A 27,485-nucleotide genomic window follows, 5' to 3' on the forward strand; every position below is an offset into this window, starting at 1 on the left:
AGACAGGAATTCCAGCAGTGTTACTTGTCCCTGTGGGAAGCTAAGGAAACACAATCCACTGGGCCTCAGCAGAACAGGAATCCTCTTCTACACAGGCTTTTCTGGGGGTTATTACTGAAAGGCTATTAAGATCCAAAGCCACTCTGGGTGGATTACAGTGCTGCCTTCTAGCAGCTGAGTTTGGGGATCCTTTATGTTTCTGTGTCATTAATACTATGTAGCTATTAACATGACTTGGCTACCCTTATCTACTGTTGCTTCTGTGACTCACTGAACAACTGGGGTTTTGTTTGTTTGTTTGTTTGGTACTAGTAAAATTTCCAAAGTGATTGTGATTGACCAATACAACTTTGTAGACCATTGGTCATATTAGATGATACCTATCCTTTGATAGGTGATGTTTGAGCAGATGTTCATGCGGGCTCCAGTAAATAATGGGAGTCACATGACACCTATCATCTCCATCAACCACTGGGGCTTCCTAGGACTTCCTTAGCTAGAGAGGGACTAACAGCTAGTCAGGAACTTTGTTAAGCCAATCTTGTGGAGCTGGCACTGAAAGTTAGGAGTCGGGAGAGAACAACTTTTCTGTGTTGCCTTTCCATCTGAACACATCCTTATACTTACAAATGCTTTTCCCTGCGTCAGTGGTCACATCACAACTAAACAAATGTCACCTGCTAGGAATTGGGATCCTTGGTTATTCATCTCCTGCTATATGAATCCCATGTGGCATTAGAGTTTTTTTTTTTTTCCACTTTATGTTTCTCTGTTTCTTACATGACAATTGATCTATTTCAGTTTTTTCTATCTTCTGGGTTCAATTTCAGAAACTCGTGTTTTCCTAAAAAATCTATTTCACTTCAGTTTTAGATCCTTTTGGGTAGAGTTTTGCAAAGTTTTCTCTCATGCTTCTTAATTTTCCCCCTCATCTTGGATTTTTCATTTCCTTAAATTTTTAATGTGATTCTATCTTCATTTCTGTTTTCCTAAAGTTGATTTTGTTACTTTTTAACTTACTGAATCAATTGCTTAATTCATTGACTTTCATTCCTTCTATTTATGAATAAGATTTTTTTTTTGGAGAGAAAAATGAATTTTTCAAAAATACTAGTTGAATCTTTATTGTCCTGGAGGGATGTTTCTAGTATATTGTTAAATGAGAGAAACATGTTTGGGGTTAAATATTTAAAGGTACGAATTATGTTCTGTGCCCTTAAAATGTTAGTCAGAGTTGCATGTAAATTTGATATTGCTCACAAACTTCATGAGTTGAATTGTGAACAACTGACACGCAGTGGAATTATTTTAACAACAGGTGCCATCTTCATCAAGCTTGCTGTCTTGATTTTCTTGCATTCCATATCTGGACCACCTCTCTTTAACCACTAAGAGGTCATCCAACTCTTATGTGATCTTGGCTATAAGCCCTTTCAGAAACCATCCCCTAGGACCATGGACTTTCTCCTGTCTTCATCTCACATAGACTTTGGTGTCTACATCTGCTTGAGTTCTTATTACACTGTGTCACTTTTCTTTGCTAATTTTTATTTTTAGTTGTTGAAGTAAATGTTCATTGTAGAAGTGAAAAAACATAAACATGCAAGACAAAATTTAATCAGTTGCCATGGCCTCATTCCAATAAGCTAATACTTGATGTATATCATTACATATGTTTCTTCATGATTATATGACTTTGTATAAACACATTAAAAATAATTTGTTTTCAAAAATGAGATCGTAAGGTATTTATTATTTCAGTAGCTTCTTGTTTAACTTAAAAATATAACATGAACATCCCTGTAGGCTAATAGATACAGAACTAAACCGTGCTTTTTAAAAAAAGTAAAACAATTTAATTGTAAAATATACATATAAAATTTATGATCTTAGGGCGCCTGGGTGGCTCCGTGAGTTAAGCCTCTGCCTTCAGCTCAAGTCATGATCGCAGGGTCCTGGGATCGAGCCCCACATCAGGCTCTCTGCTCAGTGGGGAGCCTGCTTTCCCTACCCCCTCTCTCTACCTGCTTCTCTGCCTATTTATGATCCCTCTCTCTCTGTCAAAACAAATAAATTTAAAAACTTATAATCTTAATCATATTTGAGTATATGGTTAGCAATGTTAAATATATTTGAATTATTATGCAGCCAATTTCCAGAACTCTTTTTATCTTACAAAACTGAAACTATACCACCCATTAAACACTCCCCATTCTCACCTCCCTCCCGCCCATGGCAACCACCATTGTATTTTCTGACTGTACAAATTTAACTGTTCTAGATACTTCATATAGCGTGGAATCATACAGTATTTGTCTTTTTGTGACTGGCATATTTTACTTATTACAGTGTCGTCAAAGTTGCATGTGCTGGAATTTCTTTCTTTTTCAAGGACGAATAATATTCTATTGTATGTTTATACCGCATTTTGTTTATTCACCTTTTGAGAGACATTGGAGCTGCTTCCATCATTTGTCTACTGTGAAAAATGTAGCAGCAAACATGGTTGTACAAAAACCTCTTTCAGACTTCTTTGAATACTTTTGGGTAGCTACCTAAAAGGGGAATTGCTGAAACATATGGTAATTCCATTTTTTTTTTTTTAAAGATTTTATTTATTTATTTTTTTGTCAGAGAGAGAGAGCGAGAGCACGAGCGCGAGCGCACAGGCAGACAGAGTGGTAGAGGGAGAAGCAGGCTCCCTATGGAACAAGGAGCCCGATGTGGGACTCGATCCCAGGACGCTAGGATCATGACCTGAGCCGAAGGCAGCTGCTCAACCAACTGAGCCACCTAGGCGTCCCGGCAATTCCATTTTTAATTTTTTGAGGAGCCATGATGCTTTTTTCCATATTGGCTATACCATTGTAAGTTTCTACAGTGCATAAGGGCTCCAGTTTTTTCAGTAATAAATTCATAATTATGATATTGATCTTACTTTTTAATAAAATGTATGTGCCTTCTTTCTAATATATCAGAAGGATAGTGCTGAAGAGCTAGTGCTGTTTAATTTGGGTTTTGAAGGACAGCTGAGATTTCACTGGGGGTGGGTGGTGAGGGCCTTAGCCCTTCCACCAGTGGAGCTGACCCTGCACTGTCCCCTCCTGGCTCTGGGTCATGATCCACTGTCTGATATGACTGAGGCTATGGTTATGTTTCATTTGAGTCCTTTTTAAGCCTGGTGTCAACGTGTAGTAGATTGTCCACTTTAGAGTCAATGAATCTTCAACTTTGAAAAAAATCTTAGATTATATTTCTCTCTCTAGAAAAATGTACATATATATTCAGCATTCACTGCAAGTTTGGAGGTTTAAATGACCCCTGAATATCCCATAGATGCCCCCTCTGGACTCATTGAATTTTTTGTTTGTTTTTTGTTTTTTGAAAGATTTTATTTATTTACTTGACAGACAGAGAGATCACAAGTAGGCAGAGAGGCAGGCAGAGAGAGAGGAGGAAGCAGGCTTCCTGCTAAGCAGAGAGCCCGACGTGGGGCTCGATTCCAGGATCCTGGGATCGTGACCTGAGCCGAAGACAGAGGCTTTAACCCACTGAGCCACCCAGGCGCCCCTGGACTCATTGAGTTTTAAACACCTGCTCCAAGACCCGACTCAGTTCTTTCATTTTGGTGAGCCGAAATGAAAGAAGCTCTCGAAGCTCCAGGATTTCTCCTGCCTTCATCACACTGTTCTTTGTCACTTCTTATCTTTGTAATTATCTTATCTTTCTCATTTGCTGACTCTTCTACTCTTCAGTGGTCATTGTTTACAAATTGTAGAATGCCCCCTTTAATTTATTCTTAAGTTGCTAGCATATGGTGTTCATTCTCTGTATTATGTAATAATCCTCAAGACATCTCCAGAAGTAGGTAGGGGATCTCGTATCATCAATTAATTCCAGTAGAGTGGGCACAACTGCCTCATAGTGATTGTCAATAAACCTTTAGCTATAAAACAGGCAGCCTTGAATACTCTTAGGCCTTTTTGTTTTATCTTAAAAATTTCTTCCCTTTTTTCCTTGCTCCAGGCCCTCAGGGTGCTTTCTGGTTTCTGAAGATGTCACATTGGAATATAATTGAGATTCTAGCATCTGGGACATGACATCCTGAATAAAATAGGACCACGTTTTGTGACCTAGTTCTGAATAAGCTATACGGTCATTGTGTTGTTTAATTCATTAAAAAGAATGTATTTTTTCTTTATAAAAAAGTAGTGCTTACATTAAAAAATGAGGAGAAATAGTCATAAACATTAATGTCCATGGATTTTCAGCATTTTTTGAATAAGAAAAAGCACCTTTATTTTTATTTATTTATTTATTCGAGAAAGAGAGAGAGAGAGAAAGAGAGATCACAAGTAGGCAGAGAGGCATGTAGAGAGAGAGAGGGAAGCAGGCTCCCCGCTGAGCAGAGAATCCAATGCAAGCCTCCATCCCAGGACCCTGAGATCATGACCTGAGCCAAAGGCAGAGGCTTAATGCACTGAGCCACCCAGGCACCCAGAGAAAGCACCTTTAAAGTATCTGTGGTGTATAGGTGTGTTTGATTGTAGGTTGACATGTCAAAATAGAAAATTTTAAAAAAAAGAAAAAGGTTGAGAGACTTAACAAAGCAGTGATGTAGGACATTTTTAAAATGCATTTGCATTACAGTTTTTACTCCAGTCTTATTGTGACCCTTAAAATCTACATTTGTTTCTAATTTACTGTGTTATCATCTGTCAAAAGGCATTTTGTCAGCACCTTTTCAATGAAGGTTTAAACTTCCTCACTTTAAAGAAGAAGATAAGTGCAATGTAATGTGTGTTTAAAATTAATTTTCTGTTAACTTTTCAAAATGTTGCTTAAAGAGTTTTTTGATGTTTGGGAAGTCTCAGGAGAATTTTTTTGTGAGATTTTGCAATCTTTTATGTAGAGTATAAAGTTGTGTTTTGTGACAAGAAAAAAAGCTTGAAAGATTTAGATGATTCTAAAACTTAGGAATTTTAACAAGATCTTACATTTGGCCATAATATTTTCTCATTTTATTTATGATTTTCATTATTCTTTCTTCTTGATGGTTAATTATTCAGCAGACGATGAGGATAAGCTTATGCTTCAGTACCAGGCAAACACAGAATCTCAATGGCTTAATACCTAAAGTTCATTTCTTCTCTTGTAAAGACATCTGTAGGTCAACAACTCTCCATGACATTGTCTTTTAGGTGATATCTCGGCAGCGTAGTCTCCTTTGACCTATGGCTCAGCGGTCTCAACCTTTGATCTCTAGGCTTCCTATGAATGAGAAGGGAGCTCACGCCTGCTCTTCAGTGTTTGGCCAAACCCTGCTCATAGCCCACCGAACAAGTCATGTGGTCCTGCCTTCAGGACCTTCCTTCAGGAAGAAGATGAAATGTGGGGAGCACATGGGATATTGAGTTTGTAATACTATCTGCTGCAAAAGTGAATTCCAAATTTGAGTTTTAAAGCTAGACGGGACTTGGGAAAATAGCTTCCTTATATTATCAGTAAAGAAGCTAAAGTTACAAGGGTCAAGCCACTAGCTCACACTACTGCTTGTCCTCTTTTTTTTTTTTAAAGATTTTATTTTATTATTATTATTTTTTTATTTTTTTAATTTTTTTTTAAAGATTTTATTTATTTATTTGACAGAGAGAGATCACAAGCAGGCAGAGAGGCAGGCAGAGAGAGAGAAGGAAGCAGGCTCCCGGCTGAGCAAAGAGCCCGATGCGGGGCTCGATCCCAGGACCCTGGGATCATGGCCTGAGCCGAAGGCAGCGGCTTAACCCTCTGAGCCACCCAGGCGCCCCCCCCCTTTTTTTTTTTTTTAATTTTATTTATTTGTCAGAGAGAGAGTGTGCACAAGAACAAGCAGGGGAAGCAGCAGGCGGAGGGAGACGCATGCTCCCTGCTGAGCAAGGAGCCTGATGCAGGACTCATTCCCAGAACCCTGGGATCTTCACCTGAGCCGAAGGCAGATGCTTAACTGCTTAGCCACCCAGGGGTCCTAAACTGCTACTTATCTTAAGGAGTGTCTTCATTATGCTTTCTTTAGTGCACTGAGAAGACCTTTCAAACAGTCTAATTATAATGCTACTTTGCCTTATCTTGCCATTCTTATTCTTGGACGTTTTGAACTTGGGATCACAATTAGATAAATGTCTTGTTCAGTAGTTAGTTGTATTGTGGATGGCTGCAGAATCTCAGAATATGTCATAACAGAATAGCATTTGGGCTAGAAGAAATTTCTCCCCCAGAAGTAAATTATGCTGGACCCACGTGGTAGGCTTTAAATCTTGCTCTTGAGTCAAAGTAGATATGGATTGTGGAATTTATATGTACATTAAACATTTCCTACTCATGGCTGGAGCTTCTCTCAGAGCTTTGATGATTTAAGCCCTGAGATAAACCAAAGTGAATTTATTTTCATAACCAAGCTGGGCATCAGCTCTAGTTGCTAGCTAAGGAAGTGAAAACCAAAATATAGAATTGAATGTTTTATTTCCTGATGATAATGCCCAAGGAACAAAATGCATTTCATTATTACAAATATAACATGCAGAAACTTAAGTTTAATTTCCACACTTAACCTCTTTGGACATCAGTGGACTTTCTGACCAGTGAAATCCATGGACCACAATTTCAGTACCACTGAAATTAGTGGCAATTGTAGAACTGAGAGCTAACAGTAACTAGCAGCTTCTGTCACATTGTACTGTAAGGATTTAGGATAATTAATATTTTGATCTTGAATGTGCACATTATTTCTCATTGGCTACAGATCCTTTTGTGGATATGCTATTAGGTAGAACAGTAGAGGGAAGGTTGGTACCCTTGGACCAGAGTATTTATAGCATCCTTTGAGAGTAGTTATTATTTTACTTATATCATGAGTGAGAGAAATCTGGGTTCAGAGAATAGAAGTAACTTCCTAAGATTATACAGAATAATTGGCAGATTTATTCATGAGTGTATCTGATACAAATGCTAATGCTTTACCATCAATTTAATGACTTAGTTCAAGTTTAACAATATTTGTTTCCAGTTGTTGCTGTAACAATTTCTACAAATTAATGGCCTAAAATAATACACATTTATTATCTTATATTTCTAGAGGTAAGATTTTGAAACAGTTTCAGAGGACTACAGTCAAGATGGTGGCGAGGCTTATTCCCTTCTGGAAGCTTGTGGGGACAATCCATTTCCTTGTCTTTTCTAGCTTCTGGAGATGGCTGGCACTTCTTGGCTAGTGGCCCCATCCTTCATATTCAAAGTATCAGTGTAATGGCTTTCATACCTCTCTTTAACTCTTACCATCCTGTCTCCCTCTTAGAAGGACCCTTGTAATTACATTTGGTTTACCTGGGTAATGCATCCCAAGGTCCTTAACTCAATCACACCTGCAAAGTCCTTTTGTTATGGAAGGTAATATAATTACAGGTTCTAAGGATTAAGTTATGGATATCTTTGAGGGGCCACACTATAATATTTCTCTTGACATGCATATTTCAACAATAGATTTTAGGTTATTCTAGTATTTTTGGGGGGGGGTATTTTTATTTTTAGACATTAAAACTCTACAGAATATTACAAAGCTAATAACAAATCTATAGTTTTAGTAAGAAGAGATGGACTTGACACATGCCCCTTCACCCATAGAACAGAAAGGGACTCTGATATGTGTCTCAAAGTGGAAAAACAAAACAAAACAAAACAAAACAGGAAAAAGAGAGGCAGAGAGACAGAGAGACAGATAGACCAGGACCTTCCCCTAACAACATACAAAGATTTTGCTTAAACAAACAAACAAAAAAATTGGTAATGTAAATTCCAGTTGTTTCAGGGTTAAATGTGACACTGCATAGGATAGAGTAGTTTATTCTCATTCTGTCTTTTATCTACAGGAAGTGGAAGTCTCCTTCAGCACATCTACGAAAAATGAGTTGTTTGACTTTACAAAATGCTGTCACCTGACTGGGAGAAAAAGAGAACCTCTGGTGGCAGTGCTGTGGTGTGGGTCCATCTGTCCTCTAAGAGATTTAAGAGAAGGGAAGTGGGTATCCTGAGAGTTTCATTGAGTTGAGACAATGGATTGCCTCTCATGAAACATGGCGCTAGATATCTGGTGGACCTTTTTTTATAGTCCTACATGGTAGTTCTTCCCTCCCAGCTTTAGGGACCTGTCTAATGCATGCCCAATCTCTTGCTGATTCCACGCTGCATTGCTTGACTGTCTGCTCTTCCCCACAGTCACTGCCACTCGTGCATAGCCAGCCTCACCTCTCACCTGGATCTCTACTTAGTTCTTCTTGCCCTTCACTTCCTCTGGTTTAATCTTCACACATCAGCCAGCACTTGTTTTAAGACATAAATTGGAATAGAACACTCTGCTCAGAACCCTAATGGCTTTCTGCCACTCTTGGGAGAAAAACTGCAGATTCTAAACAGAGCCTTTTATGCTGACTGGCCTCCGTCTGCAGCTGCCTGCCCTCCCCTAATCACTGCGCAGTGGTCACACGGGTCTACTTCAAGATCCTCCCCTGGGCCAAATGCTCGCCTACCTTAGAAACTCCAAACATCACGTTCTCCCTGCCTGGATCATTCTTTAGCTCACTAAAATGAGGCAATTCGTTCATACTCAAGAAAGTTAGGTCCCCCAAACTCTTCACAGAACCCCAGACTTTTCTTTTGACCCTCTCATCAGTGTGTGATTATGCAAGACACTTGTAGTGGTGAGGAGAGTGGTCTCTGCCACCTACCAGCTGTAACTTTGAGCATGTCACTTAATCTCTGTGTAGAATTAAGGCCTATACTAATAGGGCTTTGTAAGGATTGAATGACTTTATTATAAATTTTGAGAGGCAGAATTTTAAGCTTACTTTGCATATTATAAGGATAATGAAGAATGATCACTTCTGCCTAGAAAAAGGGAATTTTTTTTTTTAAGATTTTGTTTATATATTTGACCGAGAGAGATCACAAGTAGGCAGAGAGGCAGGCAGAGAGAGAGGAGGGGAAGCAGGCTCCCACTGAGCAGAGAGCCTGATGGCAGGGCTTGATCTCAGGACCCCAATATCATGACTTGAGCTGAAGGCAGAGGCTTAACCCCACTGAGCCACCCAGGTACCCCACAAAAGGGGATATTTGATTAGATGATCAGAGCTTGTCTGTCTTGGAGATACTAAAAGACTGAGGTTGCTTATGTCTTTCAACATGAGCTCAGTGTTATGCAAAAGCCTGGGTTTGGGTATTGGCATAGCTGGTGTCAAATCTCTGCTTTGCTTAGAGAGAATGTCTATGGTGAAGTATGCAGCCTCTAGATTCTAGTCCAGAATCTGGGATTTATGCTGCTTCCTGGCTGTGTAAACTGGGAGTAGTTGCTTAGCTTTCTAGGCCTCAATTCTTCTATAAGTAAAAACAAAGTAAAGATTGTAAAGATTGTTGTGAAGATTGTCGCCCTCGGCCCGCAAGAACGACAACCAGCCTGGCATGGTGTTAATGCTTCGTCTCTTTATTTCGACAACTTTCTTAGCTTATATGTGTCAGGGTGACCAATAAGGGGCCAAACAATGGGGAGAGCCAATGAGAGTCCTGTTACTATGCTGATTAAATTTGAAACAGCCAATGACTATGTCCTCCTTCAGGTGGGCTTCACCAGAAAGTTTGGTGTTCACTTGCAGCGTATTTTGCTGGCAGTGAGCCAAGCACCATCGTGTAATGGTGGGGACTTTCCCGGCCGCAGGCGGTCCCCGACAAAGATTAATGAGAGGATTCATGTAAATTATTTGGCACAAAGTGGATAAGCCATAAATATTAGTAATTGTTACAAAATGGGCTAAAATTTACCTTGACTGAGATTGTTACCTTGACTTAAGATTTCTCAACCCCAAGTCTTAGTTATCTCATTTGAATTAGGAATCTGTTCAATCAGTAGATATTTATCTGGCTCTGGGCACTGGACTACAAAGTACCTGTGACTACAACAAAGAAAAAAACTCGGGAGTTAATAACATCTACCTGCAGAATTTGTGTAAAAATTTAATGAGATAATGTATAATTGAAGTACTCATTATACTTTCTGGCATACTTTATTCACTAAACAAATGTTAATTTCCTTTCTTCTTAGTTGGTGGAAAGGTCTTATTTCTCTTTTCTAAAAGTCCAAATGTAATCACTTTCAATAATTTAATGAGATGGTTAATGTGATAAATCACTTTTTTTTTTTACTCTAAGTGGTATGTGTTGATGAGATACGATTTATTAGACCAGTTACACACATGCTAAATTATTTTGAGTTAGATCTGCCTAACAGAAAAAGAGAAAGTGACAGGAATGTCTTGTTCTTATCAAGTATCATAACTGTGTGTGTACTTATTCTCCAATATTGGGTTCCATTGAGAACCTTAATGCCTAAGGACAGCTTCTGGCAGATCAGTTGCTGCAAATCATACAACTTCTTAATAGAGATTCACACACTCGTAAATTGAAAGTGGATCATGGAGAAAAACATTTAAATGAAGAACCTCATAAACATAAAAAGGAGATGCATTTTGGCCCATTTGTCCCCAATCCCTACTGCCAGCCATCATCCGCTATCCTTTAAGAGGGACTTGGAGGCACCTTAATGTTTATAGCAGCAATGACCATAATAGCCAAAATATGGGAAGAACCCAGGTGTCTACTGACAGATGAATGGATAAAGAAGATATGGTATGGAATGGAATATTACTCAGTTATCAAAAAGAATGAAGTCTTGCCATTCGCAATGATGTGGATGGGACAAGAGGGTATTATGCTAAGCAAAATAAGTCAGAGAAAGACAAATACCATATGATTTCACTCATATGTGGAATTTAAGGGAAAACAAAAACAAATGAACATAGGGAAAGGGAAGTAAAAATAAAGAAAGTCAGAGAGGGAGGCAAACCATAAGAAACCCTTAACTATAGGGAGCAAACCAAAGGTTGCTGGGGAGATGTGGGTGGGGTATGGGGTAACTGGGTGATGGGCATTAAGGAGGGCAGTTGATTTAATGAGCACTGGGCATTATTGCAGCTGATGAATCACTGAATTCTACCCCTGAAACTAAAAATATACTTTACGTTAACTAAATTGAACTTAAATAAAAACTTTGAAAAAGGGACTTGAAGGGTTAAACGAAGTAGGAGTGAACTGATCATGTGACCTAAATTACATACGACTTTGAACTGCAATAGTAACTCAGCATATCAAAGACAGATGCTCAGACCAGTGTGTAGAAAAACAGATCCTTAGAGAGATTAAAGTTAAGTCCAGAGGAGATAGAGTGTTTTGAGAAGATACATACCGCAATGGAAGTACCCAGTGTTCATGACCAGCGTCTGTTTGCATAGGTTAAGTGTCGTGCTGTATTAATTGTTAAAAATCTTGAATAGTTACTTAAAACTTATTTATTCCGTGGGAAAGAATCCTGAAGAGTGCTTACTATCAAACTAAGAGAGTGAGGGGGAGGGAAGCAAGACTGAGGTGAAATGGGGTTTAGAACTAACGGATTAGAATCAGAGAAACCCGAATTTTTTTTTTTTTAAGATTTTATTTATTTATTTGATGGAGAGAGATCACAAGTAGACAGAGAGGCAGACAGAGGGAGAGGGGGAAGGAGTATCCCTGCTGAGCAGAGAGCCCGATGGGGAGCTCTATCCCAGGACCCTGAGACCATGAACTGAGCCAAAGGCAGAGGCTTAACCCACTGAGCTACCCAGGTGCCCTGAGAAACCAGAATTGATAAAATTAAGCTCGAAGCAAATGAAAGACAGGAGCCTTACACTCTGAATATCACATATTATTTGAAACTTGCCTGAGGTTCGCATTTGGGGAGGAGATGAAATATGTGGGTTGGCTTAAAGTATAGGTGGGTAAAAACAAATAAAATAGCCACATTGAATTGATACTTGACTGTAAGTGTTTTCATGTTTTTGGATTTCGGAGAATTATTTCTTAGGTCATTTTTAACCACTTAAAAAATATTTCAAAAGGATCCTATTCAAATGAAAATAGTTCTATAATTTGCTTTGATACTTTGGGAAAGTTTGCATTATAAATGCAGAAGTTCCTTTTATTTTGGGCACTGATTGGATGAAATTCCGTAAATTGTATAAACTTCCTGATCTTTTATTGAATTCCTAGAATACTTTTAGCTCATACCAGTATCTATCCTTTTAAACTTATGCATTTCTAATATTTTGACACCTCCCAGGTAAGATAAATGAATTTTTGCAGGGTAACATAAATTCAACCATCTTGAAAGGTTCTGGACATCTGTCTTGCCAACTAATGCCAGTTTTTATTTTTTATTTTTTTTATTTTTTTATTATTTTTTTAATTTTTTTTAAAGATTTTATTTATTTATTTGACAGAGAGAGATCACAAGTAGGCAGAGAAGCAGGCAGAGAGAGAGAGAGGAGGAAGCAGGCTCCCTGCTGAGCAGAGAGCCCGATGTGGGACTCGATCCCAGGATCCCGAGATCATGACCTGAGCTGAAGGCAGCGGCTTAACCCACTGAGCCAGCCAGGTGCCCTAATGCCAGTTTTTAAAACACACTTAATAGCAAGAAAAATTTAAGTTGAAATATCTGGAGCAATTCCAGTTGTTCAGTTGACTTGGCTGAATGACTGTCTTCTGAGAGATCGTATTTATAAAAAATGAAAACAGAAGAAGAATAAAAGAAAGACAGGAAGTAAAATGAAAAAAAGCAGACTTTACTACTGCAAGTTATTTATACAACATGAAAAACAGCTAGTCCTAATGCCTGATACTTAATCCGTATACCTGATACCTATTAAAATAATAAAATAATAGACTTTTAGCTGACACATCTCTTTTACCAGCTTGAGTCACTGCAGTTAAAGAAGTTCCAAATGTGTATCAAAAATACTGAGTCATGTATATAACCACTCTTAGATTTAAATGGCAGATTGTCTAAACTATTCCAAGGTGGTGTGCCTCTGACTGTGTTTTCTTAGTATTACTTCTGTCTCATTTACATGTCAGAGAACTGCTACTAATAACATTTGGGAATTATGTAGAATTGATGAGAATGATGTTGATTGGGTCAGGCCAGAGGGATTAAAAACCTCACTTCCCTAGATCACTGTGGCATTCTCTTTATCACACCTGTGTGTTTATTTTGCCTTTTGCCTCTTAATAGGAGTTCATACCCCTGTTGAAGTAAGTGTTTTACTTTAAATCTAGATGACCTTGAACTATGAGAACCCTACAAAGGACCTCTCTTCTCCAACATCCCTGGCACAGAATGTGAACTCCTAAGACACTGAGTCTGTGCTACTGGCCCCATGTCACGTGATGCCTCAGAGCAGCCAGTAAGACAGTTGGGCGGGCTGCTCGCCCTGGTTTTGGCTGGCTGCATCTGCAATTGCACTAAGAGCAAGTATGTGTCTTTCATACTGCTCTTCACTTTCATATTTTCTTCAATTTTTAAAGTCAAATTCTTCTACTTTGTGTCATAGAAAAGGAGACCTGAATCTCAGGATGTCAAATCACCACAAAAGTGAAGAAAAACCTTACTTCAGACATGAAGGATGGAATAAAAGTGAATGAACTCACTTTAAGCTGTCTCATTTGGGTATGAGTATAATTTTTTTAGAATGGGGAGATAGTTGAAGGGAGAAGAAAATGCTAAGTCAATTCAATTAATGGTGGCATGAAAATGCATTGGCCGAGCGATGAGGTGGAAACCTAGGTGATTTTGCAGATGCCTGGTCAGAAAATACATATGCTTCCAAGGTTTCAAGCCTAAACCAAGCAATGAATTTTAGCATAGGTGCCTGAGTCAATAAAGGAACAGTGTGATTACTTCCAAAAGAGAAATTCTTGGCCCAACATCAGCATTAAGGAAAAATTTGAAGCAGATCTGTAGAAGTAGCTAAGATATTTTTTTTCCAGAAAATTTTGTTTATATCTTTGAAAGAGAAGCCGACTATTTTATTTACATTTAAAACTGATGAAAGAGGACTTTGGGAAATGCAGTATCATGGCAAAACTACGTTCTCGAGAAAGGAAAAGAGTACTGCTCTTTACGGAGTAGATATATGGGACCTTGTTTACAGGAGTTTAGCAATGACGTTTCATTGAAAGGGAAGAGAGTGGGATCAAGAAAAAAGAGTCTCTTCAAAGAGATGTGGTTATCGTTCACTAATGGATTCCAAGTGCCTAGAACAATGCCTGACATGTAGCAGGTGCTCGGTAAATTGACTGTTAAGTAGTATTTGAACCCTCAGCTAGTCTAGTCCATATTTAAAAAATAAATAACAGTTTTTATAGTGTTTCACGTGATTATACTGTATGTTTCTTTTCTTTTCCTTTTTTTTAAAAAAAAATTTATTTGACAGGGAGATAAAGCATAAGTAGGCAGAGTGGCAGGCTGAGGGAGAGGGAGAAGCAGGCTCTCTGCTGAGCAGGGAGCCCAATGTAGGGCTTGATCTCCGCATCCTGGGATCATGACCCGAGCTGAAGGTAGTCGCTTTACCGACTGAGCCACCCAGGTGCCCCATACTGCATGTTTCTAAAATACACATTGGTTTTATTTTTGTCCAGCTAATTTTGTACTTATTTTTGGTGTTTCTTGAGTTGGTATGAAGCGACTTTGCAGACACGGAACACGGGCTCATAACATGTCATCTAGAGGAAGGAAAAAGCATCAACTTGTGATTGCTACACTCATGGCTCTCCTTTATAAACCAGTTAAGTGTGTCTGCAGCTCCTCACTTTATTTTTTTCTTTTCCCTCTTTTTTTCTTAGAAGCTTTCCTTGTATTTCCTTTTAGGTTTCTTTCCCTTTATATCCCTTGATTTGTTAGCTGAGACCTACTGAATGCCTTTACCCACCAACCATGACGAAAAAAAAATTTTTTGAAAAAAACCAGTGAAAATAAAATACTCTAATGATATTTGGGATGCAGTAATAGTCTTGGAGTTGTACTAGAATATTCTAATATGTGGAACAGTATAATATATAATAAACAGCAGTGACACTATATTCAAACAACATTGAAAGGCATTGGATGGTACTTTAGACTCCAGAGATAACGATTTTATCTCCTTCTCTTTTTCCCATTAAACTCCTCTGTTAGCAGTGGAATTGAAGCTACATTTAAAAAATTTCTATTAAATGTTTATATTTTGGTTGCATTTAGTTTTATTATTGTGACTGTATATGAATCTGTTTTAAAATTGGAGAGCTATGGTAATTCAGCTAGTTGCTTAAACATATTTTGTGTGATTGTCAGGAAACCTTGCCATTTATTGCATTGTTTCTATGGAATAAGTGGACTTTGGATCATATCCTCCTTGTAAATAAGGGACTGCTGGTATATTTAATAAGAATGGAGTTTGTACCAGATGTTGTATAGGAAACATAAGATGGAAAATTATAGACTATATGATTTTTGCTGTGCTAAATCTCATAGGTAAAGAGATCTTGATTTGCTTCCTAGCTCTGTTATTGTTATTTAGTTAATTTTAATTTTAGGAATTTTTTTTTTTTTTTTGCCAGATTCCTTGATTCCTGGAACTCTAGAATTTTAGAAATAACAAAGCATGTAGCTCTCTCTTCTCTGGATTTATAGAGCTTTAAATTTAAAAAAATCCTGGGGCGCCTGGGTGGCTCAGTGGTTTGGGCCGCTGCCTTCGGCTCAGGTCATGATCTCAGGGTCCTGGGATCAAGCCCCACATCGGGCTCTCTGCTCAGCAGGGAGCCTGCTTCCCCCTCTCTCTCTGCCTGCCTCTCTGCCTACTTGTGATCTCTCTCTGTCTATCAAGTAAATAAATTAAAAAAAAAAATTAAATTTAAAAAAATCCTTCAGATTTGGAAATGAGTAGATATTCATTTTATTTCAAAGCAGTATAGTCTTCTTACTTGCTGAATTAAGACTGATTTCTATATTCTTTTGAAAAAGAATTAAATAAGAAAAATTCTCATCAGAAAATCACTGATCTTAGTTTGGATATAACAATTTAATATGAGAATACATATTATGATAGATATTTTTATTGAATTATCAAGTAAATGTGTTAATTATACTATAATTAATATATTGATTTACCTCAATTAAATTTTGTCCCTTAAAACTTTTCATAAGCATATTATCACTGATGTTCACACATTGCCATGCTTTAACCTGCCCAACTTCTAGTGCCTTCTAGTGATTTTTTTTTTAAGATTTTATTTCTTTATTTGACAGAGATCACAAGTAGGCACATCAGTCTCATAACCTGCCCAACTTTTATAAACAAAGCAGAAGAGGATCTGGGCCAAACCCAAAGTGAAATTGATGTGTGAATATTGAAAACAAATTACCAATCACAATCAGTGTTAAGGGTTTGGATCTTAGCCCCTTTCCATTCACACTGATAATCAAGACCATTCTATGGCATGAAAATGGCATAATTATTTTGAAATTATTACATTTCAGTGTGTTAACACAAACATTTCTGTTTTTCTGTCTCTCTGAAACATGTCAGGTTTACCTTCCCTTCTGTTGCCTTCAACCATTTTCTTGAACAAAAGCAGAGAGAATAAAAGCCCCTGGCTTTTGTGTGTTCCGCGTGTTTATGTGCTGAATGGTAGTCAACTGTATAAATGATAGCAGAAACTTCCTTTTGGAAGGTCTTTCATCTCTGACAGCTCACTGTAGCCATCACAGTTAATTTTATTATTGGCACTCAGGCATAAACCCAGTGAAACTGCAGCTTCATAGCACGTTTGCCCAGAATGACTGTCCTGGGAATTCACAGTTCTGTGATAAATAGCACCACTTTGCTGACTTGGGGTGGTTTGATTTTTTATAGCACTAATAACACTGATGAACAATGGGCAGTTCACAGTTTGGGTTGTTTCTTTATTTCCCTAAAGTAGATCAAAGTGGATTTAGTGGCTTAGCAGTGATTCACACTAACAAGACCTGGAAGGATAAACCTTACCAGAAGGTTATGGGAGCGAAGAATGTGATGTGGTTGTCAAAAGCTAGTGTGTTTTGGGTTGTGTTACTAGAACCAGCACACCAGTCACTCTGTACTGGACTGATCAGATCGCTGGAGTCTGGGTCAGATGACAGGGCCTCACTGTAGGAAAGGCATAGGCAAACTGAAATGTCTTCAGAGGTTGCTGAGGAATCTGGAATGAGTGAAGTAACAGGAAGCTTTTCTTGAGGGAGCAAATTTATTGTCCATAATGTGAAATCCCGGAGAAATGAGCAGAGAAGATACCTGCATTCTTTCAAAACCATGCTTTGCCTGGTGAGTGAGTTGCCTTTTTTTTTTTTTAAAGATTTATTTATTTATTTATTTATGTGATAGAGAGAGATCACAAGTAGACAGAGAGGCAGGCAGAGAGAGAGAGAGAGAGAGAGAAGCAGGCTCCCTGCTGAGCAGAGAACCTGATGCAGGAATCGATCCCAGGACCCTGAGATCATGACCTGAGGCTAAGGCAGTGGCTTAAACCACTGAGCCACCCAGGCGCCCGGTGAGTTGCTTTTTGATAGAAGCTTGGTGTACTGCTTTATACACTGAGTCCTAAGAAGTGTTTAAGTGTTAATATGCCCCCATGGTGCCTTTCTTTATATGCAGGGGAAACAAATCTCACCTACCAAGTATTATCCTCAAGCAACATTTGACACTTCCATAGCAAACTTTCTCAAGAGCTGGGGGAATGGAAAGACCAACATGCAGACTTTTTTTTTTTTTTTTAATATCAATTTTTGAAAATGAAAGGCACTTGGATTTAAGGGCATGGAAGTCACGTACAAACCCCATGAGTGCCTTATGTCCACAAGCGCTGCTCAAACCTGAATGTTCATGGGAGAAGAGCCCATACTGACCAAGAGAAAAATCGTTGGCATTTTTTTGCCTTATGATTAGCTATTTATTACATTTCTTGTAATTATTTATTATTTTTCTCTTTTCCATTGCTTTCTGTGATATATGTCAATTATGAATTTGTGAAAGAGGGGGATGGGGCTGTTTAGAATTTTTAGACAATTGTGCTTTAACCTCTTTAAGTTTCTAATACCCCCGCCAATTTTTTTTCCTCATTTTTATCCAGTTAAAATTTCACCTGCTACAGTGATGAATAGTGACTTGGTGTAAAGTACTCTCAACATAATTTCAATTATCCTTAAGAAGCATATATTTCTTGAACATATTAAGGAGTTTTTCTGAAGTATTTGAGATGTCAGAATGGCTTCATTCGACAGTATAATACTGTAATACTTGATGCTATATTTGGTACATTCTCAGTAATATGTAGACCCTCATTTCTAATAAAAATTTAAGAAAAACAAGCCCAGGAAAGTGGATGGTGCTTTTAGATACACTTCTAATGAATTGGTCTTTTCAGGTTACAGTTTGAATGTTATCTTTCTGTAAGTATGCCTTTAGTTGGAAAATACTCAGTGTATTAATAAATTAGCTTCAGAAAGATGAGGCTGGCAAAATATTTTAGATGATTCAGAACACTTAGTGAAGCATCAAATTAACAATCTCTTGGTTTATAAAGAAAGGACAAGCAAGTGCAAAGTGAAATTTTTTCCCCTAATGATGATACTGAGTGATTTTTTTTTTAAGATTTTATTTCTTTATTTGACAGAGATCACAAGTAGGCAGAGAGACAGGCAGAGGGAGGGAAGCTGAGCAGAGAGCCTGATGCGGGGCTCGATCCCAGGACCCTGGGATCATTTCTGGGATCATTTCCTGGGATCATGACCTGGGCCGAAGAAAGAGGCTTAACCCACTGAGCCACCCAGGAGCCCCTGATGATAAGTTCTTTGACTAAAGTTTAATCTTTTCCTGTTTGACAGTTTGGGACAAGTAGGCATGGATTTTTTCATTCCTTATTAACCCAGTCCTGACGAAATGGATTGCCTTGTGCTAGAATCTATTGTACTTGAAGAAAATGCGTTATAGTTGTGCTATATCGCTAGGAAGGCTATGATAGCCAAACAGAATACTCAGTTTCCCTCCATTTTCTGAACCAAACAAGAAAAAAATAATGATATATGCCCTAGCTAATCACTAAGTAGAAGGCATGTACCATGATATGGAAAAATACATCTAACAGAAACAGATATAAAGAAGAGCAGTGGCAGCTTATGAATTGTATTGGGCAATATGCATTTATTATAAATACTCACATGTGAATAATCAAAATGAAACTTTAGGAATCCAAATATAACATTTCTTTACTGGGATTAGAATACCAAAACAAATTTCAGTTAGTGAAATTAAAAATTTTGCTCATGTGTATATATCCACAGTGATCAATAACATGTCACTAATTTGTCTCTGCTGTAGTTTTAGCATGCACTGAGATAATAGGTTCCCATTGTGCCGGAGTAGTGGCCCCTTTAGGGTGATTCACATGATGGCATTACCTTATGAAGTCCCTGTAGCTCGGGTTCAGATTGCTAGAGTGGATCTCCAGAAGCTGACTAATCATTACTAACTCTGGGAGGCTCATGTTACAAATTCACAAGGAAACTGATCAGTTTACCAGGTTGCCTACGAGTTAATTAAAATGAGAAATACAATTGTCATAGAGACCAGAGGAACTGGTATTGCCTTAGGGAAGCCACATGGGAAACCAAATATACAACCAGAATCTTGCTTAGTGAGCAGTGAGTCAGAGCAAGAGGAGCTTGTTGCATGATTAAAATAGCTAATGGTGCCAACCTCTAATAACCCAATACATCTGCTGCCATCATTAGGACTTGGCTGCCAGGTAGCTACATTTTTTTACATTGATGTACTCATACCACCAATACTTTGCACTGTAGCCAGCTAGTGAACTGGGCGCCACTCTGCTTCCTAGGGGTGGGTTTTGCTATGATTTTATTGCAGCTCTCATGAACTGTTTTTCTAAGATATGCTCTTAAAATTTTGGAGGGTCCTGCTGATAGTAACACAATGTAGTGAGAAGAACACAGATACCAGGGTCAGAGCATTCTGTGTTCTGCAACTTACGATGCAGAACCAGCATCCTGTTTCTGCAACTTACTATCTCAATTTTTAACCTCCTTAAGGCCAAGTTTTCAAATTTGTAAAATGGGAATCATAATCTCTGTCTCATTGGAATTAAATATCATCAGCAGTACTTCAGTAAACAGTAGACAACATTGTGTGGTGTTGAAGAGTATTGGCTTTGGAATCAGATAGACCTGCCTTTGGTCCCAGAGCTACCATTACCTTCTCCTCCACAGCTCATTTATTTCTAAGTGTTGGAATAAAAATCCTGCCCCATAGAGTAGTTTTAAAATTAACTGAAATAAAAATAAAACATTTCTCAATGCTCCATAAGTGGTAGCTATCAATATAAGGGATAATGCAGGGTGCTTAGGTGGCTCAGTCAGTTAAGCATCCAGCTCTTGGTTTCAGATCAGGCTCGGGTCATGATCTCATGGGGCAGGAAATCAATCCCCGAGTCCGGTTCTCCACCCAGCAAAGAGTCTGCTTGAAAATTTTTCCCTTTGCGCCTCTCCCCACTCTCGCTTTCAACTAAAATAAATCTTAAAAAAAAGTAGGTGATAGCACTATCAGTGTTCCTTCCCTTGCTCAACATTAACAACATCCTGTAGTGAATATATGTTGAACCATGATAAATTACAAAATAAGTACCCAAAGTTTTTCATCCCATGAGCCTAGGGATCCTCTTTGGTTTGAAGAGTTTTCACCGTTCTTGTCTGTTATTCATATGCCAACAAGTTGAGGGTTTGCTGAGAGTGATTACGCTTGAAGGGCAGGAGTCTTTCTGAAGGGATTCATTCACCTCCCCTTGTTGAGCATGGCGTCCAGACTGACCCTAATTAATTAGAGTCAATAAGGAGGCTAAGGCCTTACTTTCCCTAGACCTCAGAACGGTCCCCCTCACTACAGCAGCACTTGTTCTGCATGAGGGGAGTCTTCTGTCTTGTTTTCAGGCTCTTTTATTTCTGGGATTACTTAGAAAATGCTGATTTTTTCCCACAGCACTTTGGCTATGTCTTCCTGGAAGTAAACAGAAAACATGTCAAAAGGAAAAATGAGAATTTATATGTAGGGAAAAAGCTTTCAGAGAATGGGTCATGGTAAGTGCTCCTCATAAAACCTGAGATGAGACATTAGTAGAAATTAGGATGAGATAAAACTTGTGTAAGCAACACTGTGAAAGTGCTGTAATTTGAAAATATGCTGACCTATGTCTACAGTGCCTAATCATAATAAAAATGAGACTTTGCTGCAGGCAACTGTGCAAAATTAGGAAAATATTGAAAGAGCAAAGTACGTTCTAGCTTTGTCTCTCATGAGACCATAAGGTATAGTGTCGTTGTTTAGTAGACAGTGCAGAAGAGCAGCAGAAAGTAACTATCAAGTGGCCACTACGAATTTGCCTGGAAAATAATTCCTCCAGGTGATTTCTGAGGTATTAAGTTAGATTCCAACCTAGCATTAAACAAAGTGTCTATGAATTCTTTCAGTTATTAAAAGGACTTGTGCACAAAACTCAAAAGGCTTAAACACAGCATGTCCCAAATAAAGTTAGGCTTCCCCACTCCCTGCCACAAAGTTGCTTTCCCTTGTAGTTTTCCTATTTTAGTGGCGTCAGCCAGAAACCTTGGATTTATCTAAGACTCCTTTCTTTTTTCCACATCACAGATTCCATCTGCTAGGAGTCTCTCTTAGTTTTTCCTTTCAAAATATACCCAGAATCCACCCACTTCTTGCTCTCCTTGCTGCTACCACCCTGCCACAAACCACCATTCCCTCTCACTTGGGCTATTGATTGCCTTAGTTAGCCTCAGAGTCTCTCTGCTTCTTTCTTTGTCTCTTACAGTTTTTACTCCACAGAGTAGCAATCCTTTAAAACCTGTCCGATCATGTCACTCTTCTACACAAAACACTGTTGATGGCTTCTCATTCCAATCAAGCAAAAACCAAAGTCCTGAAAATTACCTACGAGATCCTCTATGATCTGATTCCCCATTACTTCCCTGCTTCATATCCTCTTACTTTTCTTATGTTCGCTTCAGTCCAGCAACACTGAATGCGTTTCTGTTCTACAATCTACAAATCTGACTATTCTAGATTATTGCCATCCAGAGAGAAGCATGGTGGCGTTAGATTTATAGATGTAGAATATAGAGCCAGTATTCTGAAAAATGAAAATAAAGACATACAAAACCACAAATATTAACAGCTGGTGTGAATTTATAATAAATGACAAAATTCTAGACTACTTTATGGAAAACAGAGCTGGGCTATTTGAAAGAGGTAATTTTAGAATATTTAAAGGAAATTTGTTCAAAACAAAAAATATGCTTATTAAAAACATTTTGATAAATGTTTCTGTTGGAATAAAATATTGTTGGAATAAATCTATTAGCAATATTTGGTTAAATGGGTGGATTCATAAAATATCAAAAGAAAATATGCACGGGATAGATATCTAACTTCATAAATGTGATGTTATGTAATTATTCACTCTAGTCTCCAAATTGTCCATATTCTTTTTTTAAATATATTTTTTAAAGATTTTATTTATTTATTTGACACAGAGAAATCACAAGTAGGCAGAGAGGCAGGCAGAGAGAGAGAGAGAGGAGGAAGCAGGCTCCCTGCCAAGTAGAGAGCCCGATGTGGGACTCCATCCAAAGACCCTGAGATCACGACCCGAGCCGAAGGCAGAGGCTTAACCCACTGAGCCACCAAGGCACCCCAAATTGTCCATAGTCTTAATGGATGGACTGCTATGTTCACTTAGTTTTATACTTTTAATGATCTCAGGTGTTGGTTTTCTATAGTTCAAATACAGTCATGAATATATATAAGATGCTTTCATAATTTGATGTTTTTTCTTTTAACAAAAATGAAACCAACTTTATTGTACTAGTTTGATCATAGGCACAAGCTCATTGTATGTAACAAACAGAATACACCATTATTAGGAAGAAAGTAAGATCACCTGAAATACTAACACCCTGTGGAAACCACTGGGACATTTTGGTGACTTCTTTCAAATCCGTGTAGGAACTTGGCAGATCTATATACTGGCACATATACACATACATGAAAATTTACACAAACATGATCATATCAAAAATACTAGTTTTAAATCACTTTTTTTTTTTTTTTTGGTTAGTAAATCCTCTCATCCAAATTTCCCTCACTGTACCTAAACAATATTAAGAGCCTAGTATATATTCTTCTGTACTCATCTCCATACTTACCTAACCATTTAATCACAAAACACACAGCCATACACATATTTTGTCATTGTTATACAAAAATAAAATACCCTTTCTTTGGCTCTTCAGTTGAATCCACGTATATTTGAAATCTCAAGTGAACCAGCCAAACCTTAATTTGTTCTTTTTTTTTTTTTTGAAAAATTTTATTTATTTGAGAGAGTAAGCAAGAGAGTATGAGAGGAAAGAGGGTCAGAGGGGTGGGAGAGGGACAAGCAGACTCCACACTAAGTGCAGAACCTGATGCAGGGCTCGATCTCACAACCCTGGACCTTAAGATCATGATCTGAGCTGAGAATCAAGAGTCTGAGGCTTAACTGATTGAGCCGCTCTTTTAAAATTCTGAGTATTTCATAGTATAAATATACTGTAATTACATAATTATTCACCGAATCCTCTATCACTCTGCAAACTTTTTTCCTGAGCTTGTTTCCTGCTTTCATTATAAACTTCACAAGAAACATACGTGTATATTTATGTTATGTTGCTTTTATTTTTATGAGGTAGAGTCATGGAAGTGTGACTTCTGGCTTTGGACTTATGAAGCTGAAATGTAGTGGAATGTAGAGTACTGAGAGAGAATTGCAATGTAAGTACCCTATACCTTCTGACATTTTATTTACCTGTCATAGAGATAAAAAAAGATATTTGAGGCTATGGAAAAATCTGAAAATACATCAACATGTATCACCTCTAAGTAAAATATTGGAGAAAAGACTCTGTAGGACTGATGAATCAGAGCAGAGACCTCTGACAGCAAGATGAAGTAGAAACTGTGGTGAACAATGAATTTTGCAATATGTATATAGTTAATTCTGAATGGAAAATGATAGCGTGATTGTCACAGTTAAGAGATAAATAAAGATTAAGACAAAAGAGATATACCACAAGAAAAACACTGGAACTAAAAGTCCTAAATTACTTCAGCTAAACTTGAGAGAGGAGAAGGGTGGGAAAATTATGATTATTAATGTTTTTACATATGATGCAAATATTTTTTTTCTCACTCTGCCATTTGCTTTCTAACTTACTTCATAGAAATTTTGTTTTGGTTGCCCAGTAGTCTTTAACTTTTAAATGCTCAAACTTGTAATTATTGTATTTATTGATTCTAAAATAAGTCTTTCTTTAAGAAGTTCTTTCCTACCCAATGATTACTATTATTTCCTAAAATTACTCTGTTTTTGATTCTTGTAAGTTACAAACTGATGGGTACAGAGGGATGGTGGGTGGAAGACTGGGGGAAAAGGTGATGGGGATTAAGGAGGGCACTTGCCATGAGCAGAGGGTGTTGTATGGAAGTGTTGAATTACTATATTATACACCTGAAACTAACATAATACTGTATATTAACTCACTGGAATTAAAAGAAAAACTTAAAAGAAAATTTCTCTGGGGGGGTGCCTGGGTGGTTCAGTTGGTTAAGCAACTGTCTTTGGCTCAGGTCATGATCCTGGAGTCCTGGGATCAAGTCCCACATTGGGCTCCCTGCTTGGCGGAGAGTCTGCTTCTCCCTCTGACCTCTCTCCTCTCATGCTCTCTCTCTCTCTCTCATTCTCTCTCAAATAAATAAATAAAATCTTAAAAAAAATTTTCTCTGATATCTTTAAGCACTTCTTATTTAAACAACCACCACTTTAACGCAGTTGGAAATTTAGTTGTAGGTTTCTATTCATTTTTTTCATAGAGAGGAAAACATGTATGTGCATAAACAAATAGAGGAAATTAGAAAAAAAATCAATAAAGATGATCCTAAGAATTCTCAAGTATCCAAGTGTCAGATTATATAAAGGTTTTTATTTGGCTCAAAAAAAGAAAAAACATTGTTTTTTGAATTTTACTTCAAATATATGAAGAACAACTGGTTGAGTTTAAGATTTCAAAGACTAGAGCAAAGCTAACTCACCAATTTGGCTGTTACTAACAGTAACTGATAGTACGGAGAATGGAAAACCACAAGAGCAAAAATAATGCAGGGCCTCAGCCAGGTAATCAAGGTCTCTAGCGATAAGTAGTACTGATAGGATGGAGCTGGGATAGGGTGTGATAAAAATGGACTTTACCCCTCTGATCTTCCTCCCCAAAACATAGAACTCTAATTGTTAAAATAAAAAAAAATAAAAGGAATCAGACAGACCCCACTGGAAGTACACTCTGGAAAATATCTGATTAGTACTTCTTCAAAAATATCTGACTAGTACTTTGATGACCCTGATGTCAGGGTCATCAAAACAAGAAAACTGGGAGAAGCTGTCACAGCCAAGAGGAACCTAAAGAGACTTGATGGCTAAATGCAATGTGGTAGTCTGGATGGGATCTTGGAAAAGAAAAAGAACAGTAGGTCAAAGCAAAAACAAAACAATCCCCAAAATAAACAAACACCAAAAAAAAAAAAAAAACAACCCTACCAAAGTCTGAATATAGTATGAATTTTCTTAACGATAATGTATTGATATTGGTTCATTAATTTTAATGTATTGGTGTAAAATAATTCAATATGGTGTGAGGCAGGGGAAACTGAATGCACTGTCTGCACCTAGAAACTTTATTGCAGATTTAAAGCTGTTCTTAAAAGAAAAGTTTATTTTAAAATGTTGTAGGGTTAGCTTGTGGAATTGATCCATGTTATAATAAATCATGAAAAGGAAACTTTGACTCCCTTTTAACATCCTTGGTTACCTGTGGGGAGGGTGGTCATGTTACCTGTGGTTAAGTGGGCAAAATGTAGCAGCAGCTGTTTATGGCACTTATAAGCCAAATAAGTTCTGCTTTCAGTGGAAGTAAGAAGGAGAAATAATTATGCTACTTTGATGAATAAATAAATAATTATGCTACTTTGATGAATAAAAGTACTTTTTACTCACCTGCTTCTGACAAATAGAAAGTACTAAAACAAGAGGGTGGCTGAGTTATGGACATTGGGGAAGGTATGTGCTATGATGAGGGCTGTGAAGTGTGCAAGTGTGATGATTCACAGATCTGTACCCTTGGGGCAAATAATACATTAAATGTTAATAAAAATAAAAAAGAAAGTACTAAAACAAAGCAGGAGAATTTTTAGGAAGTAATATGGGGCAGGGAATATCTTAAAAAAGACCCAAATTTAGAAGCTGTTTTTTCCCCAACGCTGATGCACTCTCAGATTGATGACACAGATTGCTCAAGGAACATGATAGATTTGGTAAGTATATGCAGGCATTTAAATGATTTTCAGTGATAGGGCATTTCAAAAGGGAGTATTAGATACTACTACATAATTGTTTCTTGGTGTATATTTCAAACCCAGTGCTCTGGAGACTGTGCACCAGGGTGTGAGTTGCCAGATGGATGTGAGTGATGTGAGCACTTTTTTCAGGAAAACCAGAATTCAGTTATTAATTAGACAATCGAAGGAGGAGTACAGCTTACATCTTGTGACTTAACCACAAACAGTACAACCATTTTATACAAGTTTTCTTATAAAATGAGAATTGGGAGAAGTGGTGTGAAAGCCTTCAGGCAATGTGAAGATGCTACATCATACCTTGGAGTTAATGCATTTTTAAAATTCTTATTGAGATCGACTTTATCCCAGTGATGTGCAGTGCAGCTGACCTACAATCCTACTGAGAAATAATTGTGTTCTTCACTACTTTCAGCAAACGCATCCACTGCAATTAAAACACTGGAAATGATACTTGCATTTTTCTTCCATTTTCTGGGATCTCTTAATATATAAGAAGAATGTGGTCACATAGACCAAGGAAGATGAATGTTAATATGTATTGTTCTTGGCAGCACAAAATGCTATTTATTTATTTTTGATAATTCTATAGTTCCTTGTTGCTCTCTTTGGAGAGTTCAAGTTTATTTTCCTATTGAAGTTAATTACTCTTGAGTAAAGCACTTTAAAATTCTTTTTGTTTGGTCAGGTTCTTTCTTGTTCAGGATTATTTTTAAAATAAGCACATTTCTTTATAAAAATGTGCAAACTTACCACTGATCCTTGCCTGTATTTCTTTTGAAGTTCATTAGCCTCCATTTGTATTTTTCAGAACTTGGAAAATAGAATGACATACATGTTTCTGAATTCCACAGAATGTCTCATAAAACTAGTTATGACACATTTGCTTTTATAATTATGATGCCTTACTCTGCTTTTCCTATGAGATAATTGAATTTAACATTTAAAGTAAAAATTTGGCATTTAGTTCTGATTGTATGTGGGAATAAACTCATT

This window comes from Neovison vison, chromosome 6, assembly GCF_020171115.1.
Source record: "Neovison vison isolate M4711 chromosome 6, ASM_NN_V1, whole genome shotgun sequence".
Classification (NCBI taxonomy): Eukaryota; Metazoa; Chordata; class Mammalia; order Carnivora; family Mustelidae; genus Neogale; species Neogale vison.